This window comes from Syngnathus acus, chromosome 21 (genome assembly GCF_901709675.1).
Source record: "Syngnathus acus chromosome 21, fSynAcu1.2, whole genome shotgun sequence".
Classification (NCBI taxonomy): Eukaryota; Metazoa; Chordata; class Actinopteri; order Syngnathiformes; family Syngnathidae; genus Syngnathus; species Syngnathus acus.
The window spans coordinates 12,391,080-12,413,113 of record NC_051105.1 but is presented as its reverse complement, the minus strand read 5'-3'; the positions used below and the strand labels follow the sequence as shown (position 1 = coordinate 12,413,113).

At 46.9% G+C, this 22,034-nt stretch overlaps 2 long non-coding RNA genes across 2 annotated transcripts; one reads left to right on the top strand and one right to left on the bottom strand.

Moving 5' to 3' along the window:
- The first annotated feature begins 1,710 nt into the window (after positions 1-1,710).
- LOC119115125 lies at positions 1,711-17,096 on the top strand. The gene is made up of 2 exons (XR_005096100.1): positions 1,711-1,744; positions 17,008-17,096. It is a non-coding gene; the product is annotated as an uncharacterized LOC119115125 (long non-coding RNA).
- Positions 6,894-21,196, bottom strand: LOC119115121. Its single transcript, XR_005096097.1, has 3 exons — positions 21,094-21,196; positions 9,130-9,136; positions 6,894-6,904 (listed from the first exon to the last, which is right to left on the bottom strand). It is a non-coding gene; the product is annotated as an uncharacterized LOC119115121 (long non-coding RNA).
- Positions 21,197-22,034: the final 838 nt, after the last annotated feature.

Here is a 22,034-nt window from a genome sequence, read left to right as displayed (position 1 = left end):
GTTGCAGTATAGCTTCTATTTTATGCGCCTTTTAATCCGGTGCGCCCTATATATGAAATCATTTCTAAAATAAAAAAATCAATGAGGGAGCACTTTATAATCCAGTGCGCCTTTTGGTGCGAAAAATACGGTAAACATAGTCATAGACTGATAAATATGTAACCTATTGAATTCTGTAATATATATATTATATATACATATGTACATTATACATGATTATTCTCTTCATGAAATTTGCTGTAGTAGATGATGTTTCAGGAGCATTGTGATAGACACATCCATCTACCTACATTTATTAATTTTTTTAAGAAATGCCAAAATAAACCTGAAATAAAATGCTACAAAATAAAAAAGGCCTAACGCTTGAAGGGGTTGGATTTCAAAGCGAAAAAAAGAAAATGCGTATTTTGGCCATGGAAACAGATTTGGGGAATAAATTTGGTTTTGCAAATAAATGATAAGACTGGATACCACGTCTGTTTTGCATAAATATTGCGCCACACGAACATATTGCAGTCACAAAAATGGAAGCTGACGAGAAATAAGGTATTTTTGAGGGGATGAATAAATTGAAATATCTCTAAAGTCAAAACGTCTGTGGTTGTGCGCAGTTGGGAGGCAGTGAGGAGACAAATTTAAAAATAAACTATTGCGTACCAAAGAGTACGTTGATGCCTTGGTTTGCTTTTTTTTTTTTAAGCTTTTCTCGGCAGCGCGTGCTAATGTGGCGGCTGTCTTGACTTGAAGTTCGAGCTAGTTTATATCGTCGCCATCGATCATCACAACGCCATCCCCAAATCATGTTCATTGCTAAATAACAATGCCAAAATAATAATTTATAAAAAAACAACAACAACAAATTAGGCTGACAGGCAGCTGACAGTTTTGTGGCAGAGAGATGCTGTCGTATGATGTCATCTCATGGCGCTGTCTCCTCTCCTCCCAACATTTGTAAAATAATTACGTACGGAAATGGGGATGTTTTGCATATTTTCAACGTTTCTCTGTGTCACGCTCACGCCTGCCCGTCAATCAGCCGGTAACTTCCACCTGTCACGCACGAATGTAAAACATAACAAATGGACGACTGCTCCTCAGTTGTTCACTGTTAATTTGAACCGGAGCTCTCTTATTCTACAGGTAGGCGCATGAAGCATCCCGGGATCACTAGATATTATATACACCAGCTTAACTACGGAAATTAATTAATTTAGCTACAGTGTTTGAACACTTAAACAGCGACATAAAGACAGGGCGTGGTTCAGACTAACTGCATAGCCTGTCAACATAGGCAGCCGTGTGATTACGCAATCCTCAGCGGAGGCTAGACAGGATGTTGGCTCCTCCGAGCGAATCGTCTTCGGTTTTAAAATAACTATAAAAATTCTGCGATTTTGGTTCAAAATGATACAAAATTGAGATTAAAAGGAAAATGATTTTATAAAATAAAAAAAAAAGAATTTGTTTTTCCCCTTTTCATGATGGCAGGGGAAGCGTAGCCTCCCTTGCTTCCTCTGACCGCACGTCCCTGGGCTTCACTGCAAGAGAGGTCTTGTATATACCGTATTTTTCGAACTAAAAGTCGCTCCGGAATATAGGTCGCATTAGCCATCAAATGCACAATAATGTGAAAAAAACATATATAAGTTCCTCCGGAGTATAAGTCGCATTTTGGGGGAAATTTATTTGACAAAATCCAACACCAAGAACAGACATGAACGAGCAACAACAGGCTAAACGATAGGTATGCTAACGTGACATAAACAGAAACGAAGAGCTGAGAACGGGCCTGACGTAACATTCAGAGTTATTCAAATAACTATTACATAGATATCACGTTTATAAAACCATCTGTGTCACTCCAATTCATTAAATCCATCGATCGTCCTTTATTCAACAATGGGTGCGCGCCGCTGACGGCGCTTGCACTTCAAAATATTCCACAGGCCCATATAACGATATATAAATTATATATCAAATAACTATTATATAAGCAATAATATTATCAAACCATCCGTGTCACTCCTAATCATTAAATCCATCGATCAAATTCCTCGTCCTTTGTCAACAATGCCGCGCGTGCGCCCTGACGTCAGCCTCGTCGTTATTCCACAGATCTAGTATATAACTATATTGTAGCGTTAACAAAGTACAAGGAAAGACGTGGGTTTGGTAAACGGCTCTTTATTTAACAAAACAAGAGTTCAATGAGCCAACAACTACTGAACCGTAACGATAAAAACATATACAAGTTGCTACACGAAATAAAATATATCAAATAACTATAACATAAATAGTTTACCGCCACATGGCCCCAAGCACCGGCGTCGACTTCCAGGCGTGTGGCAGCGTGGACTTGCATCCCCCGGAGGTGGCACTTCCAGCCACGGAGGTGGAAGAGAACTCCATAGAATAGGACCGGGCGTGCGGATAAGCCATGTCCGAGCCCCATCCATCGTCCCCGGACAGCCACCCGGCCGAGCACCGGCTCCCGACTTCCATCCACGAAGGTGAAAGAGAGCTCCGTAGAGTAGGACCGGGCGTGCGTAAAAGGCATGTCCGAGCCCCATCCACCGTCCCCGGACAGCCACCCGGCCGAGTGCCGGCCCCCGACTTCCATCCACGGAGGTGAAAGAGAGCTCCGTAGAGTAGGACCGGGCGTGCGTAAAAGGCATGTCCGAGCCCCATCCACCGTCCCCGGACAGCCACCCGGCCGAGTGCCGGCCCCCGACTTCCATCCACGGAGGTGAAAGAGAGCTCCGTAGAGTAGGACCGGGCGTGCGTAAAAGGCATGTCCGAGCCCCATCCACCGTCCCCGGACAGCCACCCGGCCGAGTGCCGGCCCCCGACTTCCATCCACGGAGGTGAAAGAGAGCTCCGTAGAGTAGGACCGGGCGTGCGTAAAAGGCATGTCTGAGCCCCATCCACCGTCCCCGGACAGCCACCCGGCCGAGTGCCGGCCCCCGACTTCCATCCACGGAGGTGAAAGAGAGCTCCGTAGAGTAGGACCGGGCGTGCGTAAAAGCCATAATAGTTTTTCAAACCTTCTGTGTCACTCCAAATCATTAAATCCTTCAAACTCTTCGTCCTCCGTGTCACTTACAAACAAAGCCGCTAATAATGCCGGTAGTGCGTGGGGCCCTTCGTCAACTTCGTCATCCCGTTGTCGTGTCTCGTCCCCAGTTTTGTGATGTGTATAGGTTGTCATCGTTTCTGTGTGTCTGTGTGCTCGCCCCTCCCTTCCTGTGTGCCCTTGATTAGTGTAATCACACCCACCTGCCTCTTGTTGCCTGTGTTGTATTTGAGTTCTGTTTGTGTGCCACTCGATGTCGGAGCATTGTGGACAATGCATGTGTCACTGCCACGAGGTTGTTTGGTTCCTGTCTTTTGTTCCACGTTTTTGTCGGTCAGTCCGGTTAGTTTTGATGTTAAGTCACGTCGGTTTGCCGGGTCTGTCTTTTGAGTTTGCTGCAATAAACCCTGGTCCAAGCTGCACTTGGTCGCCTTGCTCCATTTCCACACTCCGTTCGTGACACCCGTGATCAAATCTTTGTCCTTTATGTAAACAACCGCCGCGCCGCTGACGTCACTTGAAATTCAAATTACAGTAATCCCTTGCCACATCGCGGTTCGTTTATCGTGGTTTCACTTTTTTTTTTTTTGGAAAATTTATGAAAAAATCACATAAGTCGCTCCTCAGTATAAGTCGCCCCCCCACCCAAACTATGAAATAACTGCAACTTATAGTCCGAAAAATACGGTAAAAGATATTCATCATTGTGATTTGGGAGCCAACAGAGGATTTGGCCTCTAAAAATAATTCATCATGCTCTGATGGATTAAGAGCAGATATATCCATCCATCCATCCATCCATCCATCCATCCATCCATTTTCTGACCTGCTTATCCTCACAAGGGTCACGGGTGTGCTGCAGCAGCAGTCTCTGGGCAGTAGGCGGGGAACACAGCTGCCAGCCAATTGCATGGCCCATTTAGACAAACAACCATTAACACTCAAAAATACACCTAAGGAAAAATTAGAGCGCTCAATTCACCTACCATGCATGACTTTTGGAATGTGGGAAAAAAACGGAGTACCTGGAGAAAAAACACGCAACAAGCAATGTTTCTGAAAACCTTGTAAAGCTTTTATAAGCAGTCTTAGCTAATAACATTATCAGAGTCAGAGTCAGCTTTATTCTCAATTCCTTCATGCTAAGACACACAAAGAAACCGAAATTTCGTTTCCCCTATCCCACGGTGACGAGACACAGTACACGATTAACATACAAGTAAAGCAACTTGGGAGAGAGTTCAGGACCCCAACAGCCTGGAGATCACAAACTTCGCCAGTGGCGAGCAGTGCTAGCATCCCACAACAGAGTCCCGGCACCATTCGTCACGGATGTAGACGCACAGCCCACCTCCTCGCGATGTTCCCCCTCGTACAATGGCCCGGTCCGCCCGATAGCACGCCATCCGCTCCAGATGCACAGCAGTTACGCACTGTCCGGTCCGTAGAACTCAGCAGGCATGTTGATGTCCAGCGATCGAACGTTCGTTTTATGTTAATATATGCGTTACTGACTGATTTCGTCACCTTTAAGTAAGGTAGTGCAATCAATAGGATTGATATGAATTAACTATTAATAAATCAAAAATTACAAGGGATTCTTTCAGGATTGCGAAAAGTCAGAAGAAAAAGAAACGAGGGCTGCCCAAGCCAAAAGGCCATTTCTTCAATCTGAGAGACAATGTCTCATCTCAACTGGAGCAGTATTCTTGTAGAGGCTGGTCTTCATTAGTGCATGTTTGGCTTCAGGTAAACGTCAGACCCATAACCATTGTTTCAGGGTATCATATGGCCTGTGTAAATAACTTTAATTAAAGTATGTCTGTTCAGCACTGCTTGCAAACGCAAAGTGGCATCCAAGGTCTGTTTTATAGTAACCACTGGCCCACCATAACATTCCCTTAATGTAGCCGTCATATGCACTTGACTCAAGATCTAACATTAAACCAATCCAAAGCAGGATCATGAAAAGGCAACTGTATATCGTAATGCATAAGGTTGTTCATTACGCTGAGGTTAGATGGAACAATGTCAGCCACCCACTGATGACAGGTTGCCTTTGAATAGATATGCAGACATCCAACAGAAAAGAGATTTTTTTTTTTTTGGTCAAATGACAATGCAACCTTTCTATGTGACACTACATGGACTGCAAACAAAGAAAAAAGCAAAGTGCTTGTTGCAGGGGGTGAAATGAACTGCAGATGATTGGAATAGATTAGAGCCAGAAAACAGTTATTTCGACTGCGCTGTCGTAATTTGGGTTGATAAGTGGACAGAGGGTTTTAGTTTTTGTTGTGACCCAGTGTCTGAAATGGTAAAATTTGCCACCAATATTCATATGCACATTCCTACTTTTCAACTCACATTCAACCTGTGAAAATATGTAGGAATGATGTCTGCTGGTCAGTTGGTCGGATGGTTTCTTATTGGTTGAGCAGGATGGATGGACGGATGGATGGATACTTTATTGATCCCGGGGGGAAATTCAGAAGCCAGCAGTTAGATACAAAACACACAGATAAACAGACAATATTAACATTGATAATACAAGATAGCTTAATATTAATAAATGATAAATAGATCAAATAAATAAAATAACTTTAAATTAAACCATGATTATCGGTGCGGGGTGGATACAAAAAAGATAACAATAAATAATATGTGATAAATCTGATGTATATTACAGAATAAATACAACAGTCTAAAACTCATAGACAAAATTACACACTGATGAGCCTGTGGAACCCGGTAACGACGCTGAGTAATGCAGCTAAATATGCGCTACAAGTCAATTGGCCCGTGTGTGTCGTCACATCAGCAGAACCCGGTAACAACGCTGAGCAACACATCTAAATCCCACTTGTCTGATTTAGCTCCTTCAACCTTGCAACCACAATTCATTGTTTGGTCGAATTGGTCAAAGGAGCTTGCAGAACAACATTTGTTTTTGACGAATACAGCCCAAAATATACAAAAAAACAGATTAGCAGAAGAATTTCAGCCTTTTGCCAATTGGACATGGGGCTCTGTTTTGCAGACAGTTGCCAGTCGGCCACGCGGCGAGGAGGGTCTCTGCTCGCTGCGGACTGCGTCAGCCGGCCAGACCTGCAGCGAGGAGGTTCTCGGGTAAATAATTCTGAGACAACCCTGGGAGGTTGGCTTGGTTGTTGATTGGGATCGCCAGACTTCCAGCGAGGAGGCTGACCCTTCAGCTGAGTTGCTCCCTCAAGTATGTAACTCCTACCAAAACATCAAGGGAGGGAAGGGCATAGCCATATTCCTCATTAAGTTAGTGCAAAATGCTGCTGCTTTCCTCCTAACTAGAGCTCATAAAAGGGAGCACATAATCCCAATTCTGGCCTCTCTTCAATGGCTCCCAGTACATTTTGTGTGCATTTTAAGATACTTATATTTGGTTTTGTCAAATCCCTTACCTCTCTGAGATCCTATGCACCTGCCTGGTGCCTCAGGTCTGCAGAGCAGACGCTATTGGAAGTGCTGAGGACTAAGAGGAGTCTCAGAGGTGATCAAGCATTTTCTGTTGCTGGTCCTTCACTCTGGAAGCGGCCGAAATGCGTTTCCTCCGCAGGGTGTCCGGGTCTCCCTTAGAGATAGGGTGAGAAGCTCGGTCATCCGGGAGAGACTCTGAGTAGAGCCGCTGCTCCTCCATGTTGAGATGAGCCAGATGAGGTGGCTCGGGCATCTCACTAGGATGCCTCCTGGACGCCTACGTGGGGAGGTGTTCCGGGCATGTCCCACCGGCAGGAGACCCGTGGACGACCCAGGATGCGCTGGAGAGACAATTTCTCTCAGCTAGCCTGGGAACGCCTTGGGATCCCCCGGGATGAGCTGGACGAAATGGCTGAGGAGAGGGAAGTCTGGGAGTCCCTCCTAAAGCTGCTGCCCCCGTGACCCGACCCCGGATAAGCGGAAGAAGATGGATGGATGGATGGATGGATGTTTAAATTCTCGCGTTATCACTTGTTCTGCTCCAGAAGATTTGCATCTTACAAAATAATGCAAATAGAACTGCCAAGAAGGACAAAGAGAATATCGATGTCTATTATATAATCTCAATTTTCAGAATATTTTGGTTTTACAAAGAATTTCCCCAAGAGAATTCTTCATTATTAATTTGCGTCATAACTGGTCATTTTAGGTTGTATTTAAGGCCCGTGGAAAATCAACTTTCAAGCCGCAAAATTGCTCTCTGGATTGTTTTCCGCGGAATGAACACTTTTTCTCTTGCGGGGACTACATAGTGCCCCTACATGGTGTTTTACAATAGGTCATTTTAAGGTTGTCTTAATTTTAAAGAGGTGAATTTGTCTTCCAAACAGTGTCACCAATATTCACAGATCACATCCATCCATCCATCCATCCATCCATCCATCCATCCATTTTCTGTACCACTTGTCATCGGGCAGTCGCCAGGGGACACCCTAAACCGGTTGCCAGCCAATCGCAGGGCACACAGAGACGAACAACCATCTGCACTCACATCTATGGGCAATTTGGCGTGCTCAATCAGCCTACCACGCATGTTTTGGGGAAGTGGGAGGAAACCGGATTTCTCGGAGAAAACCCACGCAGGCACGGGGAGAACATCCAAACTCCACACAAGGAGGGCCGGAGGTGGAATCTAACCCGGACCCTCTCAACTGTGAGGCAGACGTGCTAACCAGTATGCCACCGTGCTGCGACTGCTCATATATCAATAGTAATTAGTTTCCACATCGATGGTAAGAAAACCATGTTTGAACAAGAAACTTTTATTCGTTTATTTGTCATGGCGACGACGGCGGCGCGGAAAACGAGCCGGAGCACTCGTAATGCTGAGGCAGAGAGGGTTCCGTTCTGCCCTACCGGCAATTCATCTGGCGAATGTCCGCTCCCTGGCGAACAAGATGGACGAACTGCTGCTCCTCACTCAGTGGCCTACTGGTAGAGTGTCCGCCCTGAGACTGGAAGGTTGTGGGTTCAAACCCCGGCCGGGTCATACCAAAGACTATAAAAATGGGACCCATTGCCTCCCTGCTTGGCACTCAGCATTAAGGGTTGGAATTGGGGGGTTAGATCACCAACTGATTCCCGAGCGCGGCACCGCTGCTGCTCACTGCTCCCCTCTCCCCCAGGGGATGGATTAAAATCACACGGGGATGGGTTAAATGCAGAGGACAAATTTCACCACACCCAGGTGTGTGTGTGACGATCATTGGGACTTTAATCTTTAATCTTTAATCACTTCAAGGAACACGGACTTCAGCAGATCCGCCGCGCTGTGCTTTGTTGAAACGTGGCTCAGCGAACAAACCCCCCACCACGCCGTGGAGCTAGCGGGGTTTCAGCTAACTCGTGCAGATCGCAGCGCGGAGCTCTCCGGAAAATCAAAGGGAGGTGGTCTCTGTTTCTACATTAATGACCGTTGGTGTACTGATGTCACGGTGTTGAAAGAGTTTTGCAGCCCTCTCCTAGAAACACTTTTCATGAACTGCCGGCCGTTCTATTCACCAAGGGAGTTCTCCTCAATCGTCATGGCGGCTGTTTACATTCCACCACACGCACGTGCGAGTGAAGCCACGCAGATGCTGGCTGACCAGGTAACAGACATGGAGAAACTTCTACCAAATTCACTAATCATTGTTCTGGGTGATCTTAACAGGGCGAACCTCGCACACGAACTCCCCAGATACAGACAGCACGTAACGTGTCCCACCAGAGGGGCACAGACTCTGGACCACTGCTACACCGTGATCAAGGATGCATACCACTCTGCGACTGGTGCAGCTTTAGGACTCTCGGACCACTGTCTAGTTCATCTGATCCCGGCCTACAGGCAGAAACTAAAAACTTCTAAGCCTGTGGTGAGGACTGTGAGGAAGTGGACAGTGGAGTCAAGGCAGGACCTCCAAGCCTGCTTTGACTGCACCGATTGGGGAGTTTTCGAAGCTGCAACTTCAGACTTGCATGAACTCACTGACACTGTCACATCATACATCAGTTTTTGTGAGGATCTGTGTGTGCAGACTAAGACCTTCTGCACGTACAACAACGACAAACCTTGGTTTACACCGAACCTCAGGAGGCTGCGCAAAGTCAAGGAGGAGGCCTACAGGAGCGGCGACCGCGACCTGTTCAAGCAGACCAGAAACACACTGAACCGAGAGGTCAGGAAAGCCAGGAGGTGTTACGGGGAGAACTGAAGAGACACCTCTCTGCCAATCCTGATCCCTCGACAGTGTGGAAAGGTCTGCAGAGCATCACGGGCTACAAGAAACGAACGTCCTGTGGAGAGCCCAAGGCTTGCTAACCAGCTAAACAGGTTCTACTGCAGGTTTGATCAGTCCTCCCACACAACGGGACTTCCTGCAGCACAATCTACATACTCACCTCTCCCCACAACTGCTCTGTCCACACCTCTATCATCGTTGTCACCCACGCTCTCTCTTGCAGAGGCCGCGCCCGCACTCCAGATCCGCGAGGAGGAAGTGCGCCAGATGTTCCGGAGACAAAAGACCAGGAAGGCACCGGGCCCAGACGACGTGTCACCTTCCTGCTTGAAAGTCTGCGCTGAGCAGCTGGCGCCCACCTTTGCACGGATCTTCAACCGTTCTCTGGAGCTGTGTGAGGTGCCCTCGTGCTTCAAGAGCTCCACCATCGTTCCAGTGGCCAAGAAGCCCGCCATCACAGGTTTGAATGACTATAGACCTGTCGCACTGACATCTGTGGTCATGAAATCTTTCGAGAGGTTAGTGCTGAACCACCTGAAGGATGTCACGGGCCCCCTGCTTGACCCCCTCCAGTTTGCCTACCGGGCAAACAGGTCAGTGGATGATGCGGTCAACATGGGACTGCACTACATCCTGCACCACCTGGACACCCCAGGAACGTACGCCAGGATCCTGTTCGTGGACTTCAGCTCGGCATTCAACACCATCGCTCCTGACACCCTCCAACAGAAGCTCATCCAGCTTGCGGGGCCTGCCTCCACCTGTCAGTGGATCACCAGCTTCCTGACCAACAGGAGACAGCGTGTGAGGCTGGGGGGCATCACATCTGACACCCGGACCACCAATACTGGAGCCCCTCAGGGGTGCGTCCTCTCCCCACTGCTCTTCTCTCTCTACACCAATGATTTCTCCTCAGGTGACTCTCCTGTGGAGCTCCTGAAGTATGCAGACGACACCACTCTCATCGGACTGATCCAGGACGGTGATGAGACTGCGTACAGACAGGAGGTGGAGCGGCTGGTCCACTGGTGCAGCCAAAACCACCTGGAGCTGAACCCGCTCAAGACCGTGGGGATGACAGTGGACTTCAGGTGTGACCCTTCACCACTTTTACCCCTCACTATCCGCAGTAATACTATTCTCTCCACAGACACCTTCAAGTTCCTGGGAACCACAATCTCTCGGGACCTGAAATGGACCGGCCACATAGACTCTGTCCGGAAGAAGGCCCAGCAGAGGCTGTACTTCCTGAGACAGCTCAAGAAGTTCAACCTGCCGCGAGAGCTTCTGAAGACCTTCTACACTGCGATCATCCAGTCTGTCCTCTGCACCTCCATCACTGTCTGGTTTGGATCGGCCTCCAAACAAGACAAGCACAGACTGCAACGGACAATCAGGACTGCAGAAAAGATCATTGGAATCAACCTCCCACCTATCCAAGACTTGTACCTGTCCAGGACCAGGAAACGTGCAAGGAACATCTCTACAGACCCTTCTCACCCAGGTTGCAGTCTGTTTGAACTACTCCCCTCTGGACGGCGTTATAGAGCTCGGTACGCCAAAACCAGCAGACACAGAGACAGCTTCTTCCCCCAGGCTGTTGCTCTGATGAACTCACACCACTCTTAGAGTCTCAGAGTCATTACTGTGCAATAACATCCTGCTCTCCACACCTTTTTTGAATTTGTCTACACTGTTTGTACTATGTGTCCTCTCTGCATCCATTGCAGCCTGGTCATCCTGGAAGAGGGACCTTCCCATCTGTGGTCTCTTCTCAAGGTTTCTCATTTCCCCTAGCTGGAGTTTTGAGTTTTTCCTTGCTCTTTTGGGAGTTTAAGATCAGGGGATGTTTGAAAATATTTGCCATTTTTCACATGTCCTGAGTGTTGTTAGTCACCTAAATGTTGAACAGAGGGTGTGATTTACCGAAGTCAAATTCCTTGTTTGGCACGCCCAAACATGGCGAATAAAAAACTCTTGAATCTTGAATGTCAAGGGGGAACACCTGCTGTTCTTATACAGCAGTGCAATTGATAATTTCTCAAATTTTCGGGACAAAAACATTATCCATCTGCTTTTCACAAGTCCATCTGCTTCCCATGGGCTCACCACCTGTGGGAGGGGCCAAAGGGGTCGGGTGCATTGCAAGCTGGGCGGCGGCCAAAGGCAGGGACCTTGGCGGTCTGATCCCCGGCTGCAGAAGCTGGCTCTTGGGACATGGAATGTCACCTCTCTGGCTGGAAAGGAGCCCGAGCTGGTGTGCGAGGCAGAAAAGTTCCGACTAGATATAGTCAGACTTGCCTCCACGCACAGTTTGGGTTCCGGTACAAGCCCTCTCGAGAGGGGCTGGACTCTCTTCCACTCTGGAGTTGCCCACGGTGAGAGGCGTCGAGCAGGTGTGGGTATACTTATTGCCCCCCGGCTGGGCGCCTGTACATTGGGGTTCACCCCGGTGAACGAGAGGGTAGCCTCCCTCCGCCTTCGGGTGGGGGGACGGGTCCTGACTGTTGTTTGTGTCTATGCACCAAACGGCAGCGCAGAGTACCCACCCTTCTTGGAGTCCCTGGAGGAAGTGCTGGAGAGCGCTCCTTCTGGGGACTCCATCGTTCTACTGGGTGACTTCAATGCTCACGTGGGCAATGACAGTGAGACCTGGAAGGGCGTGATTGGGAGGAACGGCCCCCCCGATCTGAACCCGAGCGGTGTTCTATTATTGGACTTCTGTGCTCGACACGGATTTTCTATAATGAACACCATGTTCAAACATAAGGGTGTCCATGTGTGCACTTGGCACCAGGACACCCTAGGCCGCAGTTCGATGATCGACTTTGTAGTCGTGTCATCGGATTTGCGGCCGCATGTTTTGGACACTCGGGCGAAGAGAGGGGCGGAGCTGTCAACTGATCACCACCTGGTGGTGGGTTGGCTCCGATGGTGGGGGAAGATGCCGGTCCGACCTGGCAGACCCAAACGTTCTGTGAGGGTCTGCTGGGAACGTCTGGCGGAATCCCCTGTCAGGAAGAGCTTCAACTCCCACCTCCGGCAGAGCTTTTCCCACGTCCCGGGGGAGGCGGGGGGCATTGAGTCCGAGTGGACCTTGTTCCGCGCCTCCATTGTTGAGGCGGCCGACCGGAGCTGTGGCCGTAAGGTCATTGATGCCTGTCGTGGCGGCAATCCCCGAACCCGCTGGTGGACACCGGCGGTAAGGGATGCCGTCAAGCTGAAGAAGGAGTCCTATCGGGCCGTTTTGGCCTGCGGGACTCCGGAGGCAGCTGACAGGTACCGGGTGGCCAAGCGGAACGCGGCTTCGGCGGTTGCTGAGGCAAAAACCCGGGCGTGGGAGGAGTTTGGCGAGGCCATGGAGAATGACTTCCGGACGGCTTCGAGGAAATTCTGGTCCACCATCCGGCGTCTCAGGAGGGGGAAGCAGTGCAACGTCAACACTGTTTACAGTGCAGATGGCGTGCTGCTGACCTCGACTCGGGACGTCGTGTGTCGGTGGGGAGAATACTTCGAAGACCTCCTCAATTCCAGGAAGCAGGGCCTGGGGACTCTGAGGCGGACTCTCCAATCTCTGGGGTTGAAGTCACTGAGGTAGTTAAAAAACTCCTCGGTGGCAAGGCCCCGGGGGTGGATGAGATCCGCCCGGATTTCTTAAGGGCTCTGGACGTTGTGGGGCTGTCACGTCTCTACAGCATCGCGTGGACATCGGGGACAGTGCCTCTGGATTGGCAGACTGGGGTGGTGGTTCCCCTCTTTAAGAAGGGGGACCGGAGAGTGTGTTCCAATTACAGGGGAATTACACTCCTCAGCCTCCCTGGTAAGGTCTATTCAGGGGTGCTGGAGAGGAGGGTCCGTCGGGAGGTCGAACCTCGGATTCAGGAGGAACAGTGTGGCTTTCGTCCTGGCCGTGGAACAGTGGACCAGCTCTTCACCCTCAACAGGATCCTCGAGGGTGCATGGGAGTTCGCCCAACCAGTCCACATGTGTTTTGTGGACTTGGAGAAGGCGTTCGACCGTGTCCCTCGGGAGGTTCTGTGGGGGGTGCTTCGGGAGTACGGGGTACCGAGCCAACTGATAAGGGCGGTTCGGTCCCTGTATCACCGTTGCCAGAGTTTGGTCCGCATTTCCGGCAGTAAGTCGGATTCGTTCCCGGTGAGGGTTGGACTCCGCCAAGGCTGCCCTTTGTCACCGATTCTGTTCATAATTTTTATGGACAGAATTTCTAGGTGCAGCCGAGGCGTTGAGGGTGTCCGGTTTGGGGACCTCAGCATCGCGTCTCTGCTTTTTGCAGACGACGTTGTGCTGTTGGCTTCTTCAGGCCGTGATCTCCAGCTCTCACTGGAGCGGTTCGCAGCCGAGTGTGAAGCGGTCGGGATGAGGGTCAGCACCTCCAAATCCGAGTCCATGGTCCTCGATCGGAAAAGGGTGGAATGCCCTCTCCGGATCGGGGATGAGATCCTGCCCCAAGTGGAGGAGTTTAAGTATCTTGGGGTCTTGTTCACGAGTGAGGGGAGGATGGAGCGCGAGATCGACAGGCGGATCGGTGCAGCTTCGGCAGTAATGCGGACTCTGTACCGGTCCGTCGTGGTAAAGAGAGAGCTGAGCCAAAAGGCAAAGCTCTCAATTTACCGGTCGATTTACGCTCCTACCCTCACCTATGGTCACGAGCTATGGGTCGTGACCGAAAGAACGAGATCCCGGATACAAGCGGCCGAAATGAGTTTTCTCCGCAGGATGTCCGGGCTCTCCCTTAGAGATAGGGTGAGAGGTTCGGTCATCCGGGAGAGACTCGGAGTAGAGTCGCTACTCCTCCACGTTGAGAGGAGCCAGATGACGCCTCCCTGGGGAGGTGTTCCGGGCATGTCCCACCGGTAGGAGACCCCGGGGACGACCCAGGACGCGCTGGAGAGACTATGTCTCTCGGCTGGCCTGGGAACGCCTTGGGATCCCCCGGGATGAGCTAGATGAAGTGGCTGGGGAGAGGGAAGTCTGGGAGTCCCTCCTGAAGCTGCTGCCCCCGCGACCCGACCCCGGATAAGCGGAAGAAGATGGATGGATGGATGAAATTCCTTGTTTGGCACGCCCAAACATGGCGAATAAAAAACTCTTGAATCTTGAATGTCAAGGGGGAACACCTGCTGTTCTTATACAGTAGTGCAATTGATAATTTCTCAAATTTTCGGGACAAAAACATTATCCATCTGCTTTTCACAAGTTAGATACGCCGCAGGGTTCAAATCTTGTGCAAAGTAGTGGCGTATAGTCCAGAAAATAGGGTAAACATTTCTTCTAAGATTTCACAGTCACAATGGCCCTCTAAGGGCAATCATAACTACATTGTGGCCAGTGCCAAATATTTGTATGACACCCCTGCCCATAGGGGTACTGTAAACTTTGGGGTAGATATTGATGATATGATCTTAGGGCTATCAGTACATTAAAATATTTTTGAGATAACCGGATAGAGACTGTGACCTTGAGTGTGTGCCAGATTTTTCACAAGATTTGCTGCCTCATTAAGAATACTGCTACAGCTACATTCAGTCACTCATGATTCACTGGTAAGATCACAGGTCATTATGATGTTATTAATCAACAGTGATTTGTGAACTAGTTGACGTAGAATCAGTGAAAGGCAAATCTGGAATGCTTTTGGCTGCCCAAGATGCTCAACTCGTTTTTCAACATCGACAAACAGCACACATATTTATGCTTTTCATCAATTTTGATGAAGACAATAGCCAACAAATTGAAAGATTCACATACTACTGTGCATTTTATATATACACTTTCCTATAGGGATTTTTTTCATCACTTCTATGACTCAAAAATATATTGTAAAAGTTTTGCAATGTTGCTAAACAACTACACTTAACCAAATCAAAACACATTTTGCTCTCTTGCCTCATCAATACTTGCTCAAGTCAAAATAGTTTTAAAAAGTGCTCGCACAGGACTCCAGTCGATGAAAAAGCTATCATGACGGAATGTAAAGCCAACCTACAGATAATAACAAGCAGTAGTTGGCTGTTACACATGTACACTGAATGTGTTTTTAATCACATCACATGCACGCACACACACGCACGCTCACTCAAACACACCATGCCTCCTTGACATATGTGCAGTAGGTGGTAAAAGCGAATCAGCCATGTGACCCATTTTTCATGTTAAATCAATTAAAATTTTTCTTTCTTTCTTTCTTTCTTTCTTTTTTTCTTTCTCTCTCTGTCTGTCTGTCTGTCTGTCTGTCTGTCTGTCTGTCTGTCTGTCTGTCTGTCTGTCTGTCTGTCTGTCTGTCTTTCTAATGTGTTGCAAAATCAGGCTACAATGAGCTGATTGCATCCATTATTTATGGTGATGACGGTTACAAGTGTGGCAATAGAGTAGATGGAGGAAGGAACCAGCTGTGAATAGCAGGAAGGGACTCTGCAGTTAGAAAAATATGCTGGGCTCAACACACTGGCAGCAGAGACCCTGGGAAAGCTCCATACACCGAACAGAGTATTATACATAAACAATACAGCTGAGAGGTTAACAATGACAAAGACCCTCCCAACAAGCAACAGATCCACGTAACTCACACAAATGCAGAGTGCCAGGCTGGTCTTGTTCACTCTCGGGCTCACACCCTCCTCTATCTTAGTGTGTGAGCACATTTTTCAAAAGCCACATCAGTCAAAACTCACCACATAGTATTCTTTTGGCTTATGATACTATAGTGCCCCCATGGGAAGTATTTGAACATTTTAGTTCAGATGTAACTTGATAAAGTTCACTTATGTACCTCTAGTACTATAATGCACACAGATGCTCACACAATGAAGTCATTACGCTTCTCTGATTTGATACTTATTACTACTAATAATACTCACACAAGCATGACAGGGGCGGTTCTAGGATCAGAAGTTTCAGGATTCTGAGGTCTAAGTAAGCTGTTTTGTGGACTCTAAAGCAATCACCCCTCATATTTATAAAAAGGGAATAAAACATTTGGGGAAGGTCTGTGACTAAACCACCAAATCAGATCAAGTTATTTAAAGAGGAATGGATTTGGATTCATAAGACCAACATTGTAACCCTTCTAATCAACAGTGCACTTCAGATTTATTTTATATCAATGTATTTTTTTAACTAATATGTGTGTTATTGTATGTGTCTGTGACAAAATAATTTTATACTTGTGTGTGCATTTGTGTTGTGTCCTTGTGGTAGTTGTAGGGGTTGATTTTATCTCATATATAGCACGTTGAGTTGCATGTTTGAAAAGTGCAATACAAATAAAGTTTGATCGTTTGATCATTTCTGGAGAAAGACAACTGATATTAATACAGCAGCATTAAAAGCATTTTTCAGGGGTAAAACCAGCCCAGTGATTTGAGAATTCTAGTTCTTTCACTGTGTTTAGGCTTGAAGTGTCATCATTGGGAATGGCAACTGCCAAACTGTTGCAAATAAAAGCAAGAGACTTGTAGTGGAGTTGAATGCTTCTCAAATGTCACATATCTGAATGTCCAAGAAAAGCATGTACCGTATTTTTCGGACTAAAAGTTGTGCCGGAGTACAAGTCGCATCAACAATAAAATGCACAATAAAGGGAAAGAAAAACCATATAGTTTAAGTCGCGCCGGAGTATAAGTCGCATTTTGGGGGAAATTTATTTGACAAAATCCAACACCAAAAACAGATATGAACCAGCAACAACAGGCTAAACGATACGGTATGCTAACGTGACATAAACACAAATAAGGAGCTGAGAACTGGCCTGACGCAACATAACAGTTATTCAAATCACGATAACATAAATAAGACGTTTATCAAACCATCTGTCACTCCAAATCAATAAATACATCGATCGAATCCTTCGTCCATTCTGTAAACAACGCCGCGTGTGTGGCGGCCCGCTGACGTCGGACTCGTTGTCGTCAGTTGCAGTTTAAATTATTCCACAGGCTCATATAACAATATATAAATTATATGTCAAATAACAATAATATAAACAACAATTTTATCGAACCATCCGTGTCACTCCAAATCAATAAATCCATCGGAACCTTCGTCTTCCGTGTCACTTAAAAAAAGAAAAAAAAACACAGCTGTTGACTCCGGGACTACGTGCGCCGCTGACGTCAGCCTCGTCGTCAGTCTCGTGGTCAGCCTCGTGGTCAGCCTCGTCGTCAGCCTTGTCGTCAGCCTCGTCGTCAGCCTTGTCATCAGCCTCGTCGTCAGTTGTGGCTCCAATTATTCCACAGATCTACGTATATATTATAGTCACTCCCCGTATGCCGCGGATTGCGGCTGGGAATCCCCGTATGCCGCGGATTGCGGCGGGGACTCCCCGAATGCCGCGGATTGCGGCTGGGACTCCCCGTATGCTGCTGATTGCGGCGCGGACTCCCCGTACGCCGCCGATTGCAGCGCGGACTCCCCGAATGCCGCCGATTTCGGCGCGGACTCCCAGAATGCCGCCGATTGCGGCGCGGACTCCCCAAATGCCGCCGATTGCGGCTGGGACTCCCCGAATGCCGTCGATTGCGGTGCCGACTCCCTATATGCCGCCGGTTGTGACTTGGAAACCCCGTATGCCGGCGATTGCGGCGGGGACTCCCTGAATGCCGCTGATTGTGGCGCAGACTCCCGGAATTCCGCCGATTGCGGCGAGGACTCCCCCCGAATGCCGCCGATTGCGGCGCAAACTCCCCGAATGCCGGCAATTACGGCGCGGACTCCCCGAATGCTGCCGATTGCGGCTGGGACTCCCAGGGAGTACAATATAGTTATATACTATATAACTATATTGTAGCGTTACCAAAGTACCAGGCTAGACGTGGGTTTGGTAACCGGCTCTTTATTTCACAAAACAAGACCTCAACATATGAGTGTGTGCTCGAAGCAAGCACCCTGGATGGCGCTTCCGGTCCCCCCCCCGCTACCTAATTCACACCTTCTCCACGTCCCGAAAACCAAGTTGCGCACCATGGGCAACCGGGCCTTCTGCCATGCAGCCCCCACACTGTGGAACCCCCTACTCGACCACCTAAGAGACCCCAATCCACTGACTCTTTTGAAAACCGGACTTAAAACTCACCTCTTTACTCTAGCATTTCCGTAATTCCTGTTCTCATATCCTGGTTGTCGTCCTGTTGTTTTATACTTGTCCTTGCTTTGTTTTCTTGTTTTTACTTGCCATGTAGTACTTTGAGATTCCCCCGAACGTAAAGTGCGTTATAAATATAATTTAATATTATTATTATTATTATTACCTTCACGGCCTTGCTAGACAATCGGAAACAACTGAAGTCTAACAACACGTTGCTACTATATACAGTGGAGCCTCGGTTTTCGAATGTCCCGGTTCTCAAACAAATCGGTATTCGAACAAAAAATTCGAGATTTTTTTGCTTCGGATGTCGGACGAAATTCGGTTGTCGAACCTCGCGAGATGAGCCGAGAGGACCCGCATGCCAACTGACTCCGTTCGTTATTACGTTCTCGTTACTCTGAGGATTGCATCAACTCTAATCATACCTCCAAAGGAAGCAAGTGGGAGCAGTAAAGCCATCCTAAAACACAAAGACGCTCCTAAAGCAATGCGACACTGAGCGCCCGGCGCGCTGCGGTTGCGCGATCTGACCAAATTAAGCTCCCTGCGCACTGAGGTCCATTTAAATTTTGGAAAGTACATTAGGACTTTAAAAATATTTTCTAAATTTTAGCAACCGCTCTGTCACAATAATGCGACCAGCGCGGTGCAGTTGCGCGGTGGGCGGCGCGCAACGGTTGCGCGTTCGGTGGTGCGCTGCAGTTGCGCGATCGGACAAAATTAAGCTCCCTGCGCAATGATGTCCACTTAAATTTTGGAAAGTACAGCAGGACTTTAAAAATATTTTCTAAATTTCAGCGACGGCTCTGTCACAATAATGCGACCAGCGCGGTGCAGTTGCGCGGTGGGCGGCGCGCAACGGTTGCGCGTTCGGCGGTGCGCTGCAGTTGCGCGATCAGACAAAAATGCGCAAATGAAAAAATGCTAAAAAAAGGCGGGTTTTTTTTTGGTTTGGAACGGATTAATTTTTTTTCCATTATTTGTAATGGGAAAATATGATACGGAATTCGAACGATTCACTTCTCGAACTGCCTTCTGGAACAGATTGTGTTCGAAAACCGAGGCTCCACTGTATCAAATACCTATAACATAAATAAGTAGTTTATTGAACCATCTGTCACTCCAAATCTAATAATCTCCTGAATCCGGAAGTCAGTGAATGGAACTCATTGTCAGTGAGGCTCAAATTATTCCACAGCCATAGTGCGCCCTCATGCAGTTTAAAGTGAAAATAACATGTGAAGTGATCAACTATACTAGTAAGTAATGTGTTAATGATCAAGGAATAATTTGTGAAAAATTTCACATATAAGTCGCTCCTGAGTATAAGTCGCCCCCCACCCAAACTATGAAATAAAAATGCGATTTATAGTCCGAAAAATACGGTAAATAAGGACTTTTGTGGTAACAAGAATGGACAGAAGGCTATTTAAGTTATGACTATGAAAACATGAAAATAACAACAACCCAAAAATCCAGGGGGAGGGGGGGACTTTCATACAACCACATCTGTCTCATACAAGTACATTTCGTTGTATCTAACATTAGAATTAGTATTGTGGACAGCCCTTACTGCAATTCAAATTATGTGGATTATGTTGTAGTATGTACGATTTGCGAATGGTTGATCTTCAATTGGTGAGATTATACATTTATTAAAATATTTTTTTGTGGAGTTTTTAATTCCATAATATTTATATGCCTTATTTTTTAAATGTCACAAAAATGGGCCTAAACAATGGAATGCTGAAAGTCGGGTGCCCCATTCCACCAGTAACTAGACCATACAAATTTCCGTCCAACAAGACTTACAATTCCCACACACATTTACAGTATGTAAATGCAACTGTCCTGAGAAGAATCGAGTACACAATCTCTCTGTAACCAGGTAATTTAGGATAACCGTCAAAGCACAACCCCTTTCATCCTCTTTCAACATACAAGAGACTACATTGTTTCATAATCATAGCTCTCTAAATACTGTACACTTAGGTTGGCTTGTCAGTCTCTTTTTATAACTCCCTGGATAGATTCAAAATGTAGTAACCTGTACAGAACTTGTTGTCCTTCTGAAGTTTATTTAGAGCTGTAACAACATCCAGACATGTCGTCCTGCCTATCATTCTCCATAGTGCGCTGACAGATTTACAAGAGAGCAACCTGCTCTTGAACCAGGTCTGTGCTTTAAATCGTATCGCTGTTTCAAAAGATTTATTGGTTTAAAATCTTTGGGGGGGGTTGATGTCAGAACAAGTGAGGAGAAATAAGTTTGAAACTGTGGAATGGTATTGTAGTTAGTTTTATTGAATTTATTTCAATTAGTAAACGACTGATGTTTCTTGAGGTTTTTAATCACAAACAGTACTTTAGGAAAGATTGCTATTTAGCAGTCAGTGGAAAAATAAATCATTGACATTAAAATAATGTGCTAATTTTGAGCAGTGGCTCGATCATGCACATTTTTTTAGTTTTTAAAGGGAAATGTACTTTCGGCAGTTTGCAAACATATTTGATTAAGGCTGCATTAGACATATATAATCATATCAATATAATTTCTAGTGTGCTCGTGTGGTGATTAATAAGTGGAAAGGAATGTGCAGGCTACAATGAATTTGTTCTCTACAAAGTATTGTGGAACAGGATGTCCAGACAGGGAGGATATCTCAAGGCCAGTGAGGAACAACTCGTCTTTGTGGTCCAGACACCTGTGCTGAGCAGGGGAAAAACCCAAACGAGGAGGAGACGACCATCGACCATCGACCAATCACCACACAATATTTTGCATGCTTGAATATTCATATTGTGTTTCTTTAAAACTGGGCAACCCGGAAGAATGTGTTGTCTCTTGATGGTCACAAGAACACACGAATCTTAGTGTGAGGGACCCGGGGGACCCAGGCGCCTGTATTAGCTTGCTTTGTCAGGATTAAACAATTGGAAAATTCGGTCTAATTGATTTATTGGTCTTCTCTTTGACAGAACGAACTCGCAAAATTGTTAGGTGTACCAGTGTGTGGATTAGGACGTAACGATTCATGTGTTAAGTGTTGATCATAATTTGGAGTCAGATCAATAGCTAAAATCCGTAGCCTAACATTTTTAATGAATAATGAAACTACATCATGAGAAATGAGGATTTTGTCTTTCTGTACTGTTATATTGTTGAGTTCTTGTTCCAGTTGTTTTGAATTCTTGCAGTGGTGTTAGGTTGTGCCAATGAGGGGTTTGAGTATTTCAACTTGTGCTTTTGATAAATTGTAGGTGACAGATCCGATGGTGTCGACTATTGGGCGTAGTGGGATGTCATCCTTATGTATTTTTGGAGTACGATATATTCGGGGGGGTGACATTAGCGGTGGGTGTGAGGTGGTCGTATGCATCCCGTGTTGTTTTATTGCTTTCTAATAGGGGTTTCAAGGATGTTTTAAATGTTCTTTTCTTTTCGTATGTGGGATCTTTTTTCAGTATTTGGTATGTCTCCGTCATTCAACATGTGATTGTTGTGTCCCGTTTGAATGTGTTTATTGCCTTTTTTTCTTCCTTTCTGATGTTGCTGTATGGAAGTTTGGATGATTTAAGAATGCCTGTGACTAACCAGGCTACGGAAGCGGCCGTTCAAACC